Here is a 13,155-nt window from a genome sequence, read left to right as displayed (position 1 = left end):
ATGCAGCCAAAAATAAATAAATAAAATAAATAAATTTATTTAAAAAAAATAATAACTTCTTGGGCCCTCTAGAGCCACAAAGGCTATTCCTCCCCACCCCACCTAGCCCAGGCCAGAGCTGCTCCAGGCAGGATGGGAGCAGGGCAGGTGGGCAGGTGAGAGGGTCCTGCCTTAACTCACGCACCCCCCCCCACTGCCTCAGTAAAATGAACACCAGCCCCTTCCCATGGGGCCATGAGAGACCCCCAACTCGTTACCACAGGAAGGAGGCTGGTTGGGGAGGCGGGGAGGAGAGGAACCAGCAGTTCCCAGGTGGGGAAACCCTATCAGCACCGGGCAGACGGGGGCCTGCGGTCTGGCGGTTAGCAAGTAGGGAGCGCTCCAGCCCTCAGCCGCTGCTTCCCCATCTACTGCTGCTGGTTTCCTGGACGTTCTCTCTCATCCCAGGTCCCCCATGTTCAGACTCCACTGCGAGGACCATCTCCTCCTAAAGGTGGCCTGGGCCATGAAGGGCCAGACTGCCCCTGTTTCACTGCGGGGCCCCAGACGCAGCACCCGGGCAGCTGAAGGCAAGGCTGCCCTCAAGTGCCCATGCCCAGCCCCCTGCAGCATCCTTTCCTCCCCGAGGCTGGAGGCTGGCTTTCCAGCCCCAGACTTGTTCTGTGACCTTAGGTAAGCCCCCTGTCCTCTCACAACCTTGGTTCTCCCATCTGTACAGTGGGGGCAGGAGAGCACAGTATCTCACCACCCACAGAGCAGACCCAGCTTGCAGGGCCCAGTGACTCTATCAGTTTGAGCCTCAGTTTCCCCAGCTAACAAATGGCTAGTGGCTCTGGGAGGTTCCATCCTCTCAGGCCCGTCCCCTTCCCAGGCGTCTCCCTGTCCATCCACCCCCAACTCTAGAGACCCCGCACAGCACTGCTCCTGTGGGCTAGCTCCCACCCAGATACCAAGACTTCAGCGCCCCGGTCCACCGCCACCCCACCCTCTGCTGCACTCACTCCCATCCCTCCTCGCTCCTGCCGTCATGCCCTTGATCTGGTACCTGGTGACGGGTAGAAGGTCCTGCGTGAGGCCGGGCAGCTGAACCGCCTTTCAAGATCCCCCTCTGAGGCTTAACCTGCCAGCTGTGGTCCCGTTTCTGAGAGAGCCGGTGAGTGCGGCGGCTCCCAGCCCCTCTCCTGAGGCCGGGCAAGGCAGGCAGCCAGTGTGGAGCCCGGAGAAGCGCCGGGTTGTGTTTTTGGGTCGGGGGACACCCTCCTCCTGCCCCAACTGGGCTCCTCCCTCCTCCCAGCTCGGCTGGGGATGACGGGACCATACGTGAGTCACAGATTTCTCAAAGGGAGGCTGAGAGGGGGCAGGGCTGAGAGAGCCGAGGCGGGGACACTGGGGGATGCCCATGACTCAGCTCTGGGCAAGGGGGCACTTCAGCCTCACCCGCCCCCGATCCAGGCAGACAGGTGCCAGGCTTCATGGACGGATGCTGGTCGGAGATAAGTCTTCCTCCTCGCCCTCCATCTGTTACTTCCCCAGAGCTGTTCTCCACAGAGTTCCCGCCGAGAGGCCAGGGTTGCTATAGCAACAGGCCACCCCGATGCTGGCGCCCCCCCCCCCTCCGACCCCGCACCCAGGCCCGGCAACAACTGCCCTTTCCTGAAAGAAAGTCCAGCCTCCTTGGCAGCAGGCAGGAGCCGGCGCTGACCGGCAGGGCGGAAGGCACGCTGGGGAAGGGGGATGTCAAGCAGCCTGGCATGCGGCCAGCCAGACCACACACAACCCGCCACCTGACCTCGACTCCTCCCTGAGCCTCAGTTAGCCCCCCAGCAAAGGGATCCACCTCAGTGCTCCCCCAAGCACTCACAGTTTCAACACTCCAAGACTCAAGATCTGGATTCTGAGACCCCAGGGGCTTCTGGAAATGGCCTCCCAGCCCATCTGCTGGGCCAAAGGGGAAACTGAGGCCCAGGTGAGGAACCATTCCTGGTGGTTCCAAAAGCTCAAAGAGAGAAATTTGGAAATGGGCCGACGCCCCCATTCCCTTTCTGGTCACTGGCCTCTGTCAGCATTTCCCTCCCACTGCTAAGGTTCATGGCCACCCTGGGAGTCAGGAAGCTTCGGATGGCCCAGGGCGCCCCCCCCACCCTCCGCGGAGTGAGGATCCCCGTCTCCCCTCATCCCTCCAACGTGAACAGATGATTCCCAAGTCACAGATGCTGGAAGGATTTCACAACCTAATGAGGACAAGTGATGACAGCAACAATAACAAGAGTAATAATAATAATAATGATTACATTTACTGACCATTTACTACATTCCAGACTGTTCCCTGGCACTGTCGCCACGGTGCCACAGGAAAACGTGTTGCTCAGACCAGCGCCTGACACTTGATGAGCCCTCAGTCAATATTCATGGTGAATGTGGTGATGCAGAAGGAAGAGATATGAAGCCCAGAGAAGGGAATTAACTTGCCCAAGATCACACAGCTGGGAAGTGGCAGAGATGGGATGGGAGCCCAGGCAGTCTGGCTCCACAGCCAGCTGTCCTAACCACTCATGAATTTAGCCTCCCCAGGGGGACCAAGAAACAAGGGAGCAGAAAAAGGATGGGGTGGAAAGGATCCAGGAAAGGATGGGGAGTCCCCTACATGCATGTCTTTGGGCAAGTCACCACCTCTAAGGTTCAGTTTCCCCAAGGTCTGTCCTTCAGGGCTGGGCCAGCTGGTCACTGGGGCAGCCTCAGCTGTTCCCCGGGGTCCAGGCCAGCCAGACAGCAGTCACCCACCCATACACACACACACATACCACAGAGGGTGCTGGCCTCCAGGGCACAGATGGAGGGTCAGTGGCGCCACTTTGCGGTTGGCACGGGCTTGCTGAGCTGGATGTCCAAGCAAGGGATGCAGAAGCCTGGAGCCAGCTGCCACTCTGGCCACCCAGGAGAGGCCTATGAGGTGGCCCGGCCAGGGCAGGAGTTGCTTGCCAAGCTCTGCCTGCCCTCTCACCATCAGGCTGCTCAGAGACCTGCTGTGTGCTGGGCACTGTGCTAGGCTCCAGTGGGTGGGAGACAACCCTGGCTCACGTGGTGGTGACACCAGACAGTCAGTTATCGGCACCGTAGAGCCCCAGAGGGCTCTGAGAGTCAGAGGAGAGAAACCAAATAAGTTATTATTAATTACAACACCACCTCTTATTAGCATCGATACGTCCATGGGACTGATAACAGGGGCTGTGTCCATAGGGTTCACTGTGTAAGACCTCTGCTCTCCGTGGGTCCTTCTCACTGTATCCTCCCAACCCTGTAGGCTGGTCCCCTGGTATGTCAGAGACACAGCTGGTCTGTGGCTGGGCCTCCAGACCTGTGGGCTCTAACCAGCACCTACCAGTTGCCAGGCCCCTGCTAGGTTCATCACATTCATCGTCTCCTCTGCCTCTCATGACAGCTGCTATCCTGCTCCACGGAAGAGGAAGGAGGCTCAGAGTGGGCGAGGACCTTGCCCTCACCTTTCAGGGTCAGAGCCAGGGTTTGAATCAGCCTTGTCGGCCCTTGAGCCCCAGCTGGGTCTAAAAGAAGTGGTTTCAGTGAACAGAGACCAGCTGGAAGGACATTCTGGGTAGAGGGAACAGCATCAACAGAGGGGGAGAGGTGGGACATGGGCGACATCCTTGGAAGGAAGTAGGATCTAATTAGGGGGGTAAGGGCAGATGGGATTCTGAAAGCATGGAGTCTCCCTTTGATGGTATTTCGTCAAAGGTGCTGAGAAGCACTCAAAATGGTCCACAGACCTACAGCGTGACCAGAGAAGTTGTTAGAAATCCAGCATCTCAGGTGTGTCCCAGACCTGTTGAATCAGAATATGTATTTGAACAAGACCCCAGGTGCTTCCAGCATTTGTTTTTTGTTTTTTGCCACATCGCGTGGCATGTGGGATCTTAGTTCCCCAACCAGGGATCGAACCAGTGCCCCCTGCAGTGGAAGCACAGACCACTGGACTGCCAGGGAAGTCCCCCAGCATTTGTTAAAGCAGGAGAAACTTTGGTCTACTCTAGGGGCTGTACCAGCAATGATGGGATGGGATGTGGAGGGGAGGCCAGGGCCCAGCGGGGGCACTGGAGAAGATGGAGGTGGGTGGGAGGCTAGGGGGGGAGACTTTGGTCCAAGAAACCAGAAGCAGGGCTAGGACCTCTTCTCACATGTGAGAGGGGATAAGATATCAGAAACTGCCCTCAAGTATGTGGGGGCATGGGACGGGGTACAGATCTGGGAGACAGGCACAGCGGAATGGGGGCACCCTTGTGACATATTGGGGAATCCTCCAAAAGGCAACTGGAAACACATCGCTAGGACTCAGGGGTGAAGGGCTGGGGTCCCCCAAGCCCAGGGAAGGTCATAAACATTACTGGCTGGTGATGGTGGCCAGAGATGGGGTGGAGAGTGCAGAAAGTTGCAGAAAGGCCTTCATTTGAAGGGATGGAGGAGAGGGGGTAATGCTACCACCTGGAGGTTGGTTCAGACTCTGGGCTCAGGCCAACGGGCTTCTCCTCCCGGCTCTGCCAGCCGGGGTGACTCAGGCAGCATCTCTCTAGCCATCCGCTGTCTCACTGTCAAGTGGGGATAATAACAGCACCACCAATAGTAAAAATGAGGCCACGTACGTAAAGCTCATGGCCTAGCCCTGGCACAAATTCATGCTCTGATGTATTGTGAGGGCTTTGCTGTTCAGAGCAGCCTGAGAAGGAGACAGAGATGGGGCTGCCAGGGAGGTGGGAGGACGTGTGTTCCCCAGGACAGGAGGGAGGACGGGACATCCGTGGTGGCCACTGTGACAGAGGCTTGGGCAAGCGGGAGGACACAGCAGGGTTTCTTCCTAGAGGCCTCACCCTTTTCCATCTCTAACTCTCCAGCCTAGGCAGCCTTGCAACCAGTGAAGAGCTGTGCCCACCTGCAGGAAGAGTCATGGGCAACCACTGCCTGTGTGTAGGTGGGTTTTCACTGGACAAGAGCTGTTCGAGTTCAGGCTTCTCCCCTTGCAAGCTGAGTGGCCTTGTAAAGCACTGAGCACCACGCCTGGCACACATTAGGTGCTCGACAAATGCTGGCCAATGTCATGATTATCATCAAGTCAACACAAATGCCAAGGGCCAAGCACTCCACCATTGGCAAAGCCCTTTCATGGCCAGTGTCTCCTCTACAAACTGTGATGATTGTTCCCGCTTAACAGAGATGGAAACCGAGGCTCAAGAGAAAACTTTCCCAAAGCCTCACAGTACATCAGCAGCAGAACCAGGATTCGAACCCTTGTCTTGTGACCCAGACTACGTGCTTTGTGGCCAATGCTCCCAGCAACCTCCCGGTACATTCCCGTGGGAAAGCCTCCTGGCCGCAGGCGCGGGGGCAGCCGCAGTCCCATGATAACACCATCACAGCCATCCCAGGGCCCAGGGGGATGGCAATGCCCATGTGACTCAGCTGCCCTCACAAAGGGAACTGTGTGCCCAGTGCCTCAGGCCTGCCGCCCTTACCCACCACCCATCCCCCAGCTGCAGAAGGAGCAGGGAGCCTGACATATCCAAGACGCAGGGAGAACTAGAGGCACCTCAGCCAACGGCCCAAGTCTAATGGAGATTCAAGCCCAGGCTTGGGGTGCAGGAGGCTGGTGCCAGCCCCGGTGATGGAATGACGGGCCAGGCAAGCAGAAGGGCAAAGACCGCCCAGGTCCCAGCCGGTTTTCTGAGGCCTTATTTGGAGCTCCAAGGACAGACTCAACCCCATTGGCTCTCTCGGGGGTGGAGCCCAGGCAGGTGCCCCCACCCACGTTTACCTGCATCAGGTTTCAAAAGCACTGGGGCTTGTGGTCTGGGCTCCTGTCCCCAGCACTGACCTCTCTCCACCCCTTCCCCTTGAAGGCTTCAGACTCAGAGCCCATGCACCACTGTTGAGCTCTTACTGTGTACCATGCAAGTGACTTGCATTTTCTCCCATGATCCTGCCCAGGAGGCCTTGCCCCTTTTGCTGAAGGAAGAGATAGGCTCAGAGAGGGAGGGCGCCCAACCCAAGGTCACACAGGATCTGACTTCAAGGCTTCCTTCCTCCCCCAATACCCTCTTCCTGGTTCCAGTGGCATCTTGACCACATGCCTACAAGAAGTGTCCTTGGACCTGCCCCAGACAGGCAGGCAGACAGACAGACATCCTCCAGCCGCCACGGTCACCCTGTTCCTGCCCAGGAACATTATGCAGGGCCTTAGACAAAGTTCAGGTTGGCTGGGTCTCCAAGGGCCACCTCTGCTGACCTTTCCGGGAGGCGGGCATGGCTGGGTGCCCAGCTACCCAAGATAGAAGGTAGACAGGGTGGCCGCCTGGTCTTCCTAGGCATGACGGAATGTCTGACCTCAGCCCAGCCCCTCAAGTACACTTGGCAGGAAGGTTGAATCCAGCCAGAACAGGCCACACTCCTGCCTCCCAGCCTCCAGAAGCCCCTGATCCCAGGGCAAGGGCAGGCCCACCAACGACAGGCCACAAGCCCTCTCCACAACCCCACTCCCATGCCACCAGCCTGGACCACCCTTACTGCGGGAAGCAGGCACAGAGCCGGGTACCCAGAGGCCTGCGTTCCTCAGGTGAGACCCTAACCATCTGTAAACATCGGGCGCCCCTTTGCAGCCCAGGGGATTGGAGCCCATGGGCTGGGTGGTGCTTCACCACTCGGTCACTGGAGCTAAAAGTGCAGCCCTTCCTTGGGGTGTGACATCTGGGAGAACCACTCTTCCCAAGGGGACCCCTGGGGCTCTGCTCAGAGGCAGGTTTGCCTGGGGGAGACCCAGCGACTGGGAGGCTCCAAACTGCCCTTCACCGCCCCGACCCCCCAGATTCCTCCCAGCATTGCCCCCAAAGTCCTCCAAACAGCACAGCCTGGGACCTGGCATCAAACTGCCCAGATCTGAGCTTCTGAGCCTCAGTGTCCAAGGGTGTAAAATGGGGCCGCGCAGGTTTGTCTGCAGCCAGGGCCTCCGGGTAGCGCAGTAACAGGTGCTGTCATTATCCCAGGCTCTCTTTTCAATGCAGATTCCCCCCGTGGGAGGAGCAGAAGAGACTTCTAACTCCTCCATAGGTGCCTCCCTTCCTGAACATGAGGGCCCAGACGGGCCATCCCAGCTGCCATCGACGTCTCCGTGGTTGTGTCCCTTCTGTCAGTGCCCCCAACCCCAGCCCTGGCCCGTGAGGTTTGGTTGGCAGCTGCTCAGATGCCCAAGACTTGGGCCAGGTGGCTCTGGTCAGGGGTGAGGCACCGCCACGCACATGCCAAGGGAGGCAAATGAGGCCCAGAGAAGTTGAGCGACTACCCACCAGGTGGCACAGCAGTGGGCAAAGATGGCAGGTCTTGTTTTGTCTTGGGGTGAAAATGTGCCATCTCGCTTGAATGCCACAGGCTTCCCAGGGCCCAGGCTGTCGACTCTGACGTCCCCATGTGTCCCACTGCCACTCCCGCCCCCCCCCACCCACAAACACGTTCATTGGCGCCCGCCACAGGAGACACACCTAGGAGTCATAAAGAGGGTGCCTCGGTGTCCTCACCTGGCAACCGGGGCGGCCATCACTTCTCTTTTGGTGAAATAAAGAGTCGTGTGTACTTTGTGGAAAGGCCAGCCTCGCCCCCAGAGACACCCCCATCGCCTCTCAGAAGCACTGCTTCCCGCCTGTGCATCTGGCCCGGCAGCCAGGGAGCCCCCCCGGGGTCTCCCCATAAGTGCTGGGGCGCAGATGGCTCAGGAGGCGTAATGGGGCAAGGATGACAGACACTCATGAGCAGCGGAGGCCTAATCAACAGAGGGAACACGGGGGCCCATTTTGCTACCGCAATGCCCCAGGGAGCCAGGTGGGTAGGGGCAGAGCTGGCCGGGCGCCAGGCCCCCCTCCCCCCCCCACCCAGCCACCCACCTCTGTCTGCTGCCGTGTGCAGCCAGGAGCCTGGGTGTGTGGGGGCGGAGGTGCGGCTGGAAGGCTGCCGCTCCCGTCTTTGTTTTCAGACCTCTGCCCCCGCCACCTCCGTCCAGGTAGATAAGGAACCAGCCCAGAGACCGCAGGCCTGGCTGAAGTTCCCACAGCAGGCACCGGCAGGGCCGGCCCTTTCCTCAGGATGGCTGCCCTCACCCTGGTGTGTCCTGGGCCGCCACCTAGGAGTCGCCTGGCCCGGGGCAGCAAGCGGCCATTTGGGGAACCGCTTGCCTTTCGCCTCCGGCCTCTGGCAGCCGAGGCCGGGAGGGCCGCGCTGCGGGCTGAGGGAGCTGCGGAGAGGCGGAGGGACCCCGTGCTGGCCAGAGGGGCAGGTACACCCCCAGGCCTGGGCCCTGTTCCCTCTCACCTGGGGAGGCCGCCCTCCTGCTCCTTGTCAAAAGTCAAACGACCTGGGCCACCAGCTCCCAAACCGCTTTCCCGTGGGACCCCCGGTGGAAACAGGCTCTGGGCGCTGGGGGCGTGCGTCCCGCCTCCCCGTCCAAGCACCCAGGTCTGCAGCCTCCCCCTCAGCCCGCTCCCACCCTGCCCCCTTCCCTGTGCCACGACGACCACCACGTCAGCACGGCCGGCCCACACTCAGAGCGCCGAGGGGTGACCCCGCGACAGCCAGGGCCTCCACATCGGCGCGGAGCCTGAGCCCTTGCCGGCCTCACGCATGCCCTCAGGCGCGGAGCGAGACCTGGGGGTCGGCCAAGGTCAAGCGAGCCAGGCTGGGAGTCACACACCCCCATCCTCTTCCTCCCCGGCCCAAACAACAGCTTCTTACCTTCGGTCCCGGCAGGCCCCGGCCGGACTCTGCCTGTGCTGCCTGCCCCGCTTCCACCTCCTCCCGGGGCTCACAGGTACCTGAGCTCGTCTGGGCCGGTGGCCCCAGGTGTGGCTCCGCCTGCCCGTGTTGCCCGATTTCCGGTGGCCTCACAGCTCCCGCCTCCCTCTCTCATTCCTGCGTTTCCCTGCGGGAGCGGACCTGGCCCCTTGGGTGCTGCATGCCCCAAACCCTCACTCACCTCAGCCCTTAATGGGCTTTCGGCACCCCTACCCAGGGACCCCTGGGCTGCTGGCCCACCGTGGCCCCCGAAGGGCTCTGAGTGCCCCCCTCCCCAGGGCTGGTGGGCGTGGCTGTCCCCACTGCCACATGCTATACCAACTCTGCGAGCTCCCACCTGCCTCCTCTGAGCTCAGGCCCCACCTGAAGCCTGGGCCCAGACTCACCTGCCTGCAAGATAAACAAGCCAGCAACCAGCAGCTGCTTAGAGGCAGGAGGCGAGGGTGGGGCACGGGGGGGCGATGGGGACCGGGGGGGCACGGTCCTTGCTGTCAGAATGTTGAGCTGACACAGACGAAGGGAGGGGGCAAGAATGGAAGCTTCTTCCTTGGCAGGGATTGGGGGCAGCTGCTCCAGGTATCCCGGGGTGCAGAGGGGAGTGGTCCAGGGAGGCTCTGCTTCATGCACGAGGTCCCCACGGAGCCTCTGAGCACACCCTTCCCAGCCTCCTCCTGGACCACTCGCCCCCCAGCCCTGCCTGCCCAGCCCCTGCATCACCCTTGAGGCCTCGCCCGAGACCAGTAGTTCTCCTGGGGAGCTTTTCAAAGTTCTCACCCCAGGTACCCATTCCCCCAGGTGGCTCTGATTCCCACCCCCACCACCAGTACCCATAGTATTAAGAACTGAGCCACCCGTTCTTCCAAGAAGCCATCCAAGCAGTTGTTGATTCATTTGGCAAAGCCTGTACCAGGAGCCCCTGTGGGCCGGCCCCAGGCTAGGCACTGAGGTACATAATTGCAACCTTGAGAGCCTTCCCTCGCCTCCCCTGCCAACACACACCATGTCTCTCTCCCACAGTCCCCTGAGTTCCCCCTCACCTGGGGCCCATCCCCCAGTGTGAGAGTCATTTCTTTCCTAGCCTGTGTGGCCTGCCAGATCACCAAACCCACGCCCCAGCCCAGGGCCTGGTGTGGAGAAATTCTGGGTGACTGGTGGGTGAAGGAGAAAATGTGGGGAGAAGGAATGGATGATGGATGGACAGAAGGCTGGACAGGTGGATAGATTCAGCCATGCATTTAGAGAGTGCCTATTGAGGGCCTACTGCATACCAGGCACTGTTCTAGGCACTGGGGACACAGCAGCGAACAAAACACAAAAATCCCTGCCCTCTTAGAGCTGCGGGAGACAGATAATAAATTAAATAAGGAAATAAATATGAAATATATCTAGTGGTAAGAACTATGGAGCAACAAAGCAAGGGAGGCAGAGAGAAGGATGGAGGAGAGAGGGTTGGTTTAGATTTTCTCAGAGAAGGTGACACTTGACACAGACTGAATGTGACAAAGGAGGTAGACTTTGCGATGTCTGGAGGGAGAGCATTCCAGGTAGCAGGAACAGCACATGCAAAGGCCCTGTGGTAGGTGGCTGCTTGGTGTGTTTAAGGAAAAAAGAGGATCCGGGCATGGCTGAATGAAGGGGTCGAGGTAGAGAGGAGCCCAGGGAGATGAAGGAAGGATGGATGTACAGATGGACAGATGGGAACAAGTGTGGTGGATCTGGATCTGATGAAGTGTGGGAGAGCTCCAGCCCCCTGAGGGAGAGGGTTTGCCTCTTGGCCACAGCTCAGACTCATTCCTGGAGGCTAGCCCAGATCCCACTGCAGTTCCTTGTCCCCAGATCACCTCCCCACTTCACCTGGGGAAATTTCCAACTGCTGATACGGCCTCTGCTCTGCCCATGGGCATGGGTGCCTGCTCTGCTCAGCAGGAAGCTGTGCCCCTACCCCCAGGGCTGAGCACAGATGCGGGCAACAGGAGAGAAGTGGGGTGTCAGAGAGAAACGGGCCTTTAGGAAGAGGGCCTGACCCCTGAAACCCTGGAGTTTCCCCAGGGTCCTGAGAGCTGTACCCATGGCCCCAGAGATGACACCCACCCCGGTAAGGGCACCAAGGGAGTCCCACTGACTTCCTGTATACCCACTGGTGACTCCCCCCCTCCTGACACCCACACTCCATCCCCCCACCCTATGCCACTCTGCCCCCAGGGCCCTGGCTAGTGATGTAATCACCAGGCTCTGTCAGGTGAGCAGGAGGGGCTGGGGCTGCAGCCCTGGGCTGGGCCCTCATTCGCTGGGTGCACTTGGGGAGGTTGCTTAACCTCTGTGCCTCGGGCCATCTATGAAATGAAAACACATGCCTTCGCCCTTCTTGTCTTCCAGAGGCCAAGGGAGGAAAAGGGATAGATGGGTCAGGAAAGTGCCCTGTCAGAGCAGGTGTCTGAGGAGCATTTGTGGGGCTGAGGGCTTGGTCTCTAGGAGCCCCCATCCAGGACCTGTGGATTATCCTATCAACTCCTCGCTACACCCTATGAGGCAGGAGCCACTTTTTAATGTGAGTTTTACAGATAAAGGCGGGGTTGGGGTGGGGGTAGTGTTAAGTAACACATCTGAGGTCATAGCCAGGCAGTCTGATCCAGGACTGGTGCCCTTTATCTGACCCTGGGCGAGCCCAGCCTCCCTCTGCTCCCCCCACCCCCACTCAGAGGGGAGCCTCAGGACATGCGGACCCTTTCCTTGTAAGGGGGAAGTGTGGAGGGGTGTGAAGGGCCCCAGCTGTGACCTCTCATGCTCTAGCAGGACCTCAGGCTCGGTCTCCAAGCTCCCTCTGAGAGCTAGTGCTGCCCACAAAGGAGAGAGTGAGCTCCCCACCCCCAGGGGAAACCAAGGAGGTGCTCAGCTGGAGTGCTGCAGAGAAGACACCTACCACATCTGTGAGGAGGACTCAATGGTCTCTAAAATCATTTTCTCATCACAGGTTAATTCATGTGGGCCATTTTTTACTAATTCATGTATTCATTCACTAAATTGATATTTGCAGAATAACTACTGGGTGCCAGGACCTTCCTCACGTTTTTAAAAACAAACTGCCGACAGGGCAGGCAGCAGCGCTGTGATTGGGCGTGGGGCTCTAGAGCAGACTGCCTGGGTGGGGCATCCCAGTTCCACTTGCCTCCTTTAGCCTTGGTTTGCTTATCTGCAAAATGGGGATGATAGCAGTATCAATCCATGAGGATTAAATGAGAAAATGCTGAGTGCTTCCAACAGTGGCTGGTACATGGTAAGGGCTAAGTCAATGTTTGCCATATCCAAATGCAGAGGGGAATTGAAGTTACTGACCTTATAAAGCCCCTTCTGGTCTTCACTGTGGCCTCTGTCTTGAACGGAGTTGGCCTCTTCCTCCTTTTTGGCCACATCTGGAAGAAGGTGACCTCCCCGGCCAGATGTGGGTGTACAAGCCCACAGCCCTCACTGTGCTGGGATGGGCAGAGAGGTAGCCAAGGGCATTACCCTGCTTCCCACGAGGAGTTCATTCTCCACCATCTGCATCCTTGGTCACACACCTTCCAGGTTCTGCCTGTACCTGCTCACCCGTCTGCACACAGTCTGAGGATCAGGAGACCTGCTTCCAGTCCTGGGTCTGCGGCTCACTGGCTCTGTGGCGCTGAACAGGTCAGGGCCCTTCTCTGAGCCTCAGTGTTCCCGTCTGTGTCATGGGAACAATAAGTGGACCCATGCTGTAGTGTTTTCAAATGACTCACATGAGGAGACTTGGGGCAGGGAACCACTTTACCAACCAAAAGACTCATTTCACCATCCCAGCAACTCTGACAAGTGTCTGTCCCCATTTTACAGATGAGACCAAGGGCAGAGAGAAAAATTTGCTCATAGCCCATGTGCTTCTGTGGCATCAGGCCACATCTTTGGCACTCCATGACCCTGCAGAAGCTGTCCTTGTGTAGTCTCAGGGGTCCTCTTGTGTCAAGGTGGATGAGTTCTAAGGCAACTGAGTCACCTTTTCCTGGCGTCCCGTCACATCCCCTCGGAGTCAGCACTCCCTGTGTAGCAACCAAACATAGGAAATGGGTACAAACCAGATGTCAAGACCGCAGGGGCAGGAGCTGTGGGCCTAGAACAGCTCATGCCGAGCCTGTGTCTGGAAGAAGCTTGGAGGGCATCTCATCACAGCCCCAGCGCGGCCCTGACCTGCCCATGGGTCTCTTATAGAGATCGGGTGTCCCTCATCTCTCCTGATCTCCCACCCCATCTCTGCCCAGACAAATCCCACCCACCCGCCCCTATAACCCAGTTCAAATGCCCCCT

The 13,155-nt window shown here is 58.8% G+C and overlaps 1 protein-coding gene across 13 annotated transcripts in view; it reads right to left on the bottom strand.

Moving 5' to 3' along the window:
- The window catches only part of LOC309648906 (dynein regulatory complex subunit 7), a 90,681-nt gene extending 81,508 nt beyond the window's left edge, over window positions 1–9,173 (bottom strand). For 3 of the 13 annotated variants that reach the window (XM_082438172.1, XM_082438174.1, XM_082438175.1), the window contains exon 1: window positions 8,779–9,172. The gene's annotated coding sequence lies outside the window, so the exon portion shown is untranslated. Of the gene's footprint in view, window positions 1–1,045; window positions 1,563–8,778 lie in introns of those variants that run through there. The other 10 variants (XR_014256853.1, XM_082438173.1, XR_014256854.1 and 7 more) reach the window with 9 other exon arrangements.
- Window positions 9,174–13,155: the final 3,982 nt, after the last annotated feature.

Source organism: Balaenoptera physalus (genome assembly GCF_965194825.1).
Source record: "Balaenoptera physalus genome assembly, chromosome: 19".
In the NCBI taxonomy this organism is placed as follows: domain Eukaryota; kingdom Metazoa; phylum Chordata; class Mammalia; order Artiodactyla; family Balaenopteridae; genus Balaenoptera; species Balaenoptera physalus.
This window is presented reverse-complemented; position numbering and strand designations above follow the sequence as displayed.